This window comes from Octopus bimaculoides, chromosome 9 (genome assembly GCF_046866305.1).
Source record: "Octopus bimaculoides isolate indiv1 chromosome 9, ASM4686630v1, whole genome shotgun sequence".
In the NCBI taxonomy this organism is placed as follows: domain Eukaryota; kingdom Metazoa; phylum Mollusca; class Cephalopoda; order Octopoda; family Octopodidae; genus Octopus; species Octopus bimaculoides.
In genome coordinates, this window is record NC_142936.1 from 78896196 (window position 1) to 78905959 (window position 9764).

At 33.4% G+C, this 9764-nt stretch overlaps 1 protein-coding gene across 6 annotated transcripts in view; it reads right to left on the reverse strand.

Annotated features, from left to right (window-relative positions):
• The window catches only part of LOC106878079 (uncharacterized), a 498193-nt gene that overhangs the window by 245340 nt on the left and 243089 nt on the right, over positions 1-9764 (reverse strand). The gene's annotated exons all lie outside the window — the stretch shown is intronic.

Consider the following 9764-nt stretch of genomic DNA (forward strand, 5'->3'; position numbering starts at 1 on the left):
TCTAACTGTGGATACTTTGATCACAGCACTTCCACTCTATTAAAATAACACAGAAATAAATTAAAGGTTAAATACAATATTATCAACAAGTATGGGTATGATATACCAGTATGATAAATAAATTAAGTAATTGATAACTAAAATATTATCAGTAAATGTCAACGCAGATGAGTCCACCGTTTGATCCGGGTCCATTCTGTGGAGTGTGGAGTGTGGAGGCGCAATGGCCCAGTGGTTAGGGCAGCGGACTCGCGGTCATAGGATCGCGGTTTCGATTCCCAGACCGGGCGTTGTGAGTGTTTATTGAGCGAAAACACCTAAAGCTCCACGAGGCTCCGGCAGGGGATGGTGGCGAACCCTGCTGTACTCTTTCACCACAACTTTCTCTCACTCTTACTTCCTGTTGCTGTTGTGCCTGTAATTCAAAAGGTCAGCCTTGTCACACTGTGTCACGCTGAATATCCCCGAGAACTACGTTAAGGGTACACGTGTCTGTGGAGTGCGCAGCCACTTGCACGTTAATTTTCACGAGCAGGCTGTTCCGTTGATCGGATGAACTGGAACCCTCGACGTCGTAAGCGACGGAGTGCCAACAATACACATTCTGTGAAGTGGATAGGACACAGATCGTGCCACAGATGAAACCTATAAGCTAAACGTATAAATACAAAAATCAAACACGATGTTTAGAACAAAAAAACGAACTAATATGCTAACAAGCCCCAAAGAGGCGATACAATAACTATCAGGCTTAAATGATTTAGTCGGGTTTGAGGTGCTTTGATCGACAGAACACTTCATGATTCCCTGGGATATTTCGTCAAGCATGCTCACCGTCTAGTAGCAGAAATATATTAAAGAACAACAGTGGAAGAATGCTTTACAATAGGTTATAGTCTTAAGGGCCATATTTACGACAAAACTTCTTCAAAATTAAAGAAAAAAAAAATAATATTCTTTTTTAATGGACAATATTTCTTCAAGTAAAATATCAAATATCAAATTTCAAATTTCCGGAAAGATTCGTTTTCTCTTCATTTATAAAAAAAATCGTTTATTCAAAGTTTAAAAAGTTAAAAATAGGTCAACGATCATTATCGATATTTTAAATTGGGCTAAGATTGTTGAAAGTGAGAAACTACTGTTTCCCGAAGTAGGCCGACATGATTCGATACTTAGCAGTGAATACTGTTTCGAATCCAAGTCAAATATTTGAAAGAATTAAATATAATGCAGGTGATGCCAGTTTTAAAATGTTTGATCATAGGTCTACTGGACAATGGTAGCACTGACATTGGATTTTCCAGCGGAGAGTTTATGAAGCATCGAGACGATAAATCATAAGACATATATGTTCAGTATATGAAAATCTGTAAGTCTTGTGGCTGTGGTAGAGTATTTGGCTCATGATAATAAGGGCATATGTGCGGTACTTGGCCCGGGTGGCAATCCATTTCACGTTCTAGTCTACTTAGGTGGGAGTGATCCCGGCTGAGTCCTGATGGGAACCTTCTCCTTTCAGCAGTCACATCTTACTACAACCGCATCAACTCAAGCACACAGAAATCATACGCACCATCACACGCGCGCGCGATTAAAAGCATACAGAACATGTAGACACGCAAAGAGTACATGAATATACGTTAAAACACACACACACACAAACATGGACATCCAATTAATACACATACAGTAAACCCTCGATTATTGCGGGTTTTACGTTTCAAATACCCCCGCCCTGCGATAGGTGACAATCTGCGAAGTAGAAACAGTACTGTACTATACGTATATATATTTTATTATTATTATTTTTAAAATGTGTATATATTTATTTTATCATAAATGCAAAACAATACCTCGGAGGAATCGATGCAAGCTTAAATAATAAACTGCGATAGGTGAGCCGCGTTGTAGCGAGGGATTATTGTATATCCTCACACATCATATAAACACATATATATATATAGACGGGCGCACGCGCGCACACTCTCGTATATATGTACAAACATACAAATTAAAGACACGCATACAATAAAACAAAGTAAAAACAGACTTTAAAATGTAACATACGCGTCAAAATAAAAACACAGACATACACATAAATAGACGGGTACAGACAGACGTATAATAATCCACGTAGACACACAAACAAAACAGCGTGTATGCATATAACCAAGCCAGCTCAACCACGCAACAAATCAGTGTTAAAATAATCACGGATGAAAAATGTTATCCCAAAATAATATTTGAATTGTGCTAGGGTAGTTTGTTCAGGTATCGAGTCGTATATAGTGCAAGAACGAAGTCAAACCAAATAATGATATTCTGAAAGAATTTAATATGTACGCTTTAGATCATTGCGTAAGAAGCAACAGGAAATTCTTCCCTTACGTAAGGTCGTTCTCAGTTGATACATCTCAAAATACTTCGAAATGTATTAACTGATAAAGGGCTTGATAATGGAAAATTTTCCTACGGTCTATTCCGCAATGACCTGAAAGTTAAGTCACGTATCAAATGTTTTAAATACAATATCATAATTGTTATTTACCCCATTACACACACACACACACACACACACACACACACACACACACACACACACACACACACACACACACACACATATGGTTTCGTTCTATTGAAAACTAATGTAATGCTAAGTTTATTCAGTTTGATATTTCAAATTTGTATGCTTCTATTAACCCTAGCGTACTTAATAAGGCTCTTTGGTTCTTCCATAACAAGGCAGGGCTTACTAGGGATGAAATAGACGTAGTGTTAGCTGCCCGGAAGTCCTTTATTTCTTTTAATGATAAGATTTGGATTCGTAAAGATACTCCTAATGCGTTCGATGTTTCTATGGGAAGTTCTGACTCAGCTCAAATAGCGGATGTTGTGGGTTCCTATATTTTGTATGAATTGGTTGATCAATTCCCTATGGTTAGGGGCGGTTTATATAGGGACGATTGTCTTATTTATATTAGGAATTATTCTACCCAATGTTTGCAGAGACTTAAAGGTAGGTTATCTAGATTTTTTAATAGGATGGGAATGAGTGTCATTTACGATGATGATATTTCGCTAGCTAATTATTTAGATGTGACACTTGATATAAAAAACGGTACGTATAGACCGTACCATAAACCGTGTACTAATTTGAAATATATAAGCAGATGGAGTGACCACCCTAGAAGTATTATTGATAATTTAGTTAGAAATATTTCGATTAGGCTTTCTAAGTTATCAGCTAATCGTGTTGTTTTCGATAATGAAACTCCTTTTTATAATGAAGCTCTAAATAGGGCTGGTTTTAAAGATAAGGTTTATTATGTTGAAACTGAATCTGGTGAGGTTAGAGTAGATAGGGATGTTAGGAATAATAAGCTTAGGTTGGTTAGGAGTAATAATACACAAAAATTATGATCATAGATATAATCGTAATAATGTCATGCGTAATTCTAAATGTTTTAGGTATTTTGCAAAAGGCTTTAATAATATTAATGATGGTTATCTTTGGTTTATTTTACCATTTGGTAAACATGTTAAGTCGAATTTGGTAGTTCAGTTTAGGGAGGTAATTAGTAAGCATTTCCCTGCAAATTCGCGTTACGGTAAAATTATTAATACGCATAGTGTTAGGTTTGGTTTTTCCAATACTAAGAACCTAGAGCAGATTATTACAGCACATAATTCTAAAGTTCTTAATACAGGCATGAATGGAATGAATAGGGATGAGGACCCTCACTTAGGTAATAATATTATAGGTTCTAAGATTGAGGTAACTGAGATTAATCCCAGGAGGTTAATGTTTGAGGGTCCGAACGTGAGATTAAGGAATATAGTGTATCAGTGTAAGGTTAAGAGTGATACGGATGTTTGTGTTTATGTGGGTTGTTCTTCGGATAAGATTTGTAGGAGAATTTTTTGTCACTTTAATAAGTTTAGAGATAGGAGTAAAATAGTTAGTACTAGTCTTAGTAGGTTTATTTGGGGGTTAAAAGAACAAAATAAGAACTTTTCGTTAGAATGGTCTATTATAGGGAGGATTTCCCATACGACAAGGGTAGGAGGTATTGCAACCTGTGCAATCTTGAGTTGTTTTTTATTCTATTTTCTAAGCATAAACTAATTAATAGACTAACATATAATGGGTTCAGATGTGTTCACGTTCGCAAACATACTTATTTTTGGTTTATATAATTTCATTGTTTATTTCTCCTATATCAGAACTTTGTTATGATCGGGTATTAAGGTCTGGGTTTTAGTATTTTAGTTCTGCTATTGCTCTATTTACTTATTCGTACATCTGTTCATATACATGTGCAAGTGTATATACATATGCATAGGTATACGTGGAAAAATGTGTGTATATATGTGCATGCATGTGTGTATATATGTATGTGTTTATGTGTGTATATATCTATGTATGTATGTTTGTGTGTGTGTATGTGTATACATATGTATGTATATGTATATGTATATATATATATATATATATATATATATATATATATATGTGTGTGTGTGTGTGTGTATGTGTGTATATGTGTGTGTGTGATGTTTTGTATGTGTGTGTATATATGTATACGTATATATATATATGTATATATATATGTATATATGCATATATGTGTGTGTGTATGTATGTGTGTGTGTGTGTATGTATATTTATACGTACATGTATATATATGTATATATGTATGTATGCGTATATGTGTGTGTATGGTGGTTTGTATGTGTATAGGGTTTTTTTGTATATGTATATATAATTTTATAATACATTTTACAATGAGGTTTTTTTAACATATTTTTATATATATATATATATATATATATATATATATATGGATGTATGTGTGTGTGTGTATGTGTTTATAACTTTGCTTCTTTGTGTATGCATACATATACATGTGAGAGTGCACGTGTGTGCGTGCATGAACGTGTGTGCGCGTATGAACGAGTGTGCGTGTGTGTTCGGTTTTTGTAATTGTGAAGTTTTTTCGCCATGAACGGTTTGTGATTTTAAACGGAATGTATTTTTTCTTATGTTATATTTATTCGTGAATGATGTGTAAAGAAATTTTGATTTAAGCCTCTTAATGAATTCTTTATACTGAAAAATATATATTGAAGAAGATAAATATGTTCTTTTGAATTTATACGTTTTTGCGTCGTAACTCCTTTATTATTATTAATATTTATATATATATATATATATATATATATATATATATATATATATATATATATATATATATATATATATATATATATATATATATATATATATATATATACATACACACAAAATCATTCTAAAATTGAGTCAGGAGTATTATATTGTAACAGCTTGATAAATATTTAATTATTTTTAGTTTGCGGCAGCGTATTACCGAAAAAACACTGAAATGACAGCGTCGCGAAGCAGTTCAATGAAATACTTCTAGATATCTATTCCGGTTTACTGGACTTGCTGAGTTCAATTTACGCCTGAAATTTGCTACAGGGGCATCCATATTTTCGGGGTCAGAAAATAGATCCAGTCTGGTGTGATGGATTGGTGGAACAGTAATCATCTCGGACCGCTACTTCTTTTTTTCCGATTTTTTTTTCACTCTGAGTTCACATCTTGCTATGTTCAAGTGAAAGACGTTCTCCATCACTCGCTTTAAACCATCCATCCTGGATATCTTTATCGGAATCCATTCTGTAGCAACATTTGGGTCGTGTCTCAGTTTTCAGGATGCATTTCTCCCTGTCACTAGCCTTGCGGACTCTGGAAATATTGACCGGCATTGCTTTCCTTCGTGATCGAAAGACGGAATTAAAATTCATTTCAATATTCTTAATTCGTTCTGTCTCTAAAGTAGAGATGATGCTTAATTGTATGTGTGTGTGTGTGTGTGTGTGTGTGTGTGAACAAGCAGGTACAGAACATGCTTTTTCGGCGAATTTGTCATCGTCCTCGTTGGTCGTGTTGCCATAGCAGCACTGAATGAACAAACATATGTTCATCAAAGTTCTAGTCAGGAATCTCCATTTAAAATTTGTTATTTCTCACTCGGGACTATACATTTTAAGCATCCTGTCTTTTCAAAAGATAACTGTGTACTGAAATTCCTTATTCCATCGATACCCGCATTGCTAAAAGCGTAGATAATTAACCTTTGCAAACATAAGTTTCCAGGCTTTATCCCACATATTTGAAATTATGGAAAAGTGCTGTTCTCACAACGGCAGATCATCGAGAGTTTCATAATTGAATTTAGACAGACGGAAACTATGGAGAAGCCCATCGGATGCACTATGACTATAATTCAATTGTCCAGATGCCATGTAGAGTGTGTCACGTTGGTTTTTATTTGAGAATTAATTCAAGTGTCTACGTGCTGCAGAATAACCAGTCTTTTTTGTGACGTAGTTCAATGAGCAGGTTATCCGTTTGGCCGCTGTAATCAACCTAACGCTCATAAACCGGTCATTTCCTTATTCAAAGCGGCAATGTGGGATTTGAGAAATATTTTGTCACTATTAGTAGCACAGAGGGACTCCCTGGTTAACTAATTTTGTTGCTTGGTTTTAATGTTGTTGTTGCTATCGTTGTTAATGTGGTTGTTGGTGAAATGGCTGTTATTAGCAAACGTGATACTTGTGGTACATTTAATGCTATCGGTGGCTTAAACATTGGTAGTAATGGCGGTTATGTGAGTGGCTGGTTTATGCTTCTGTTTGTAGTAGTGTTAGCTATTGTTGGTATTTATAATTACGGTTTACATTGGTGTCTGAGATGGCTTAGTAGTTTGTGCCTGTAATGGTAAGGGTGGTTTAAATAGTATTTGTATTCGTAATCTTCTTTTCTTTTCTTGTTTGTTTATGGTGTTTATCTCTTCTTTCTATGTTTATTTTTGTCTGTCCAAGCAATCAACTGAATATAAAGAGTTTGAAAATAAACAATAAAAGTCACTAACATAGCACATTATACCACAGAGGGAAATTAGAAAAGCAGGTGAAACATGAATTTAGGAGAAAAATAAAGAAAAACTAATTACTAAACAACGAAAGAGAGAGAGAGAGAGGTAGAAGAAATAAGGAATGTGGGAAGAGAGGTGAGAGAGGAACAGAGAAAAATTATTTTTTATCAGTTTATGAAAAACATAATAGAATAAAAAGAAAATGGAATGAAAGTCAGTCAGATCAAGAAGCAGAAATAATGAAAGAATGGAAGAAGTAGGAATAGAAGTATGAACAAATGAAACAGAAGAGAAAATATTATAAATAAATAAATTAATTAAACTGTGAAGAAAGAAAATGGCAAAAGACAAACAATGAAAAGTACTAAAAAGTATAGACGATGGAGTTTGGGGAAGATGTGTATGTACATACACGCGTTTATATAAATGGATATATAAATTTGTGTCCGTATGTATATGTAGTCATTCATTATATATATATATATATATATCCATATATCCATTGTTTAACATTCCCTTTCCATGTTGGCATATACACACATATATATATGTATATATATATATACATATATATATATATATATATATATATATATATATATATATATATATATATATATATATATATATATATATATATATATATATATATATATATATATATATATATATATATATATATATATATATATATATATATATATATATATATATATATACATATATACATATATATATATATATAAATATATATATATATATATATATATATATATAAGCAATGTTAATTCTCTAAATGAAGTATTAACAGTAACTGCACGATAAAGTGTAGTATATTGCCACTTAAGTGTGGCTGAACCCTAGGGGTGGATGTTACTGTTGCTTTTAGCCCCAGGAGGACATCTCCTCCAGCTGGCTTATCGACACACGACTGTGTCCTGTTTGCCAAGGGAAGTTATCCCTCTCACCTCGATCTGCAGCACGAACGTATCCGGATTTCAGGGTTATTTCCCTTCGTCGGCGTCCGACAGCTGATGACCTTGGTGAGAGAGACAAAAACCTGGCAAACTTATATCTTCTTTTCCAGTGAAGTTCTTCACTGATATTGAAAAGGTGAAAACAAGCAATGTTAATTCTCTAAATGAAGTATATATATATATATATATATATATATATATATATATATGTATATATATATATATATATATATATATATATATATATATATATATATATATATATATATATATATATATATATATATATATATATATATGTATATATATTGATACATATGTACATATACATAAACAAAACTGTCCAGCAAATGGGGACGGGAAAGTCTGAGTAACAGTTTCTGTGATATTTTTGCTGCTTTTCAATAATACACACACATACTCACACACACACACGCACACACACATATATATATATATATATATATATATATATATATATATATATATATATATATATATATATATATATATATATATATATATATATACAGACATATAAATAGGCGTATATACATATATATAGATATATACATATACACTGAGTGCATGAGAGAGACAGACAGTTGGAGAGAGCGAGAAAGAGAAATTGATAAAGCGAAGGAGGGTTACAGATGCACGTATATATATCTGTGTGTGTGTATGTGTGCGTGTGTGTTAGTTTGTGTGTGTGTGTGAGTGTGTGGGTGTGTGTGTGTATGTGCGTGTGTGTCTGAAATATATATCTGAGAGTTGTCAGTGGTATGGATTTCAACAACGAAAGCGCAGAAAGGTGAATTATAAAATATTAATTTATTAAATTTTGTTACACTGTGAGAGACGGTAAACGAACTTCTTGTCCGAATCGCGACATTCTCGGAATGAGTGGAGTTGATAATCTGAAGAAACAATAAATGTCCGGGACTGCTACGAACAAAAATAGTTTATCGCGTCTCGAGATAAGTGAAATGTTGTGGATACGTGTTTCTGTGTCCTTGGTGATCATCAGTGCAACAGCAGTACTAATTTCAATCATGTACACTATTGCTTAAATGATAAACATATTCAATATACAAATGGATAGGAGAAATCTATGCGCCACAATAATTCGATCTAGGAACGCAGCGAGTATTCCTCTAAATCTTTTACAACATAAAATTCTCTTTTTATTGATATTTAAATATGAATGCCACGTGAGTATTCATTAACTTGATACACAGGCGTAATCTGATTAAATTTAACATTTGTTGGAATATGTAAATATTTAATAACTATGTTGAGCACTTCGTAACGTTTATTCAATTATACTCATTTTGTGAGAGATGTGAATATACATAGATAACACTTTTATTCGGTCATTCAGTTTGTTAAAAAGCATATCCAATCTTTTACGAAAATGGCATGACACTGTGATACTATAATAACATTTATGTTATTATCATAACACCATATTTCTTCCTCTACTTGCAGTTGCTTATAATTTGCATGCGTAAGTTTTAGATTGGAATATATGAAGTCTCACACAGCGAAGAACATGGATATTTTCCATTAGCATGTGTCCAAAGAAAATTAAATTTAACTCCACTCACATAGAGATTATCTCACACAACAAGAGGCGGGTATTTCGGTAAATTATACGCACGCACACACACACACACACACACACACACACACACACACACACGTATATATAAGGCGGCGAGCTGGCAGAAACGTTTACAAGCCAGGCGAAATACTTAGCTGTATTTAGTCTGCCGCTACGTTCTGAGTTCAAATTCCGCCGTGGTCGACTTTG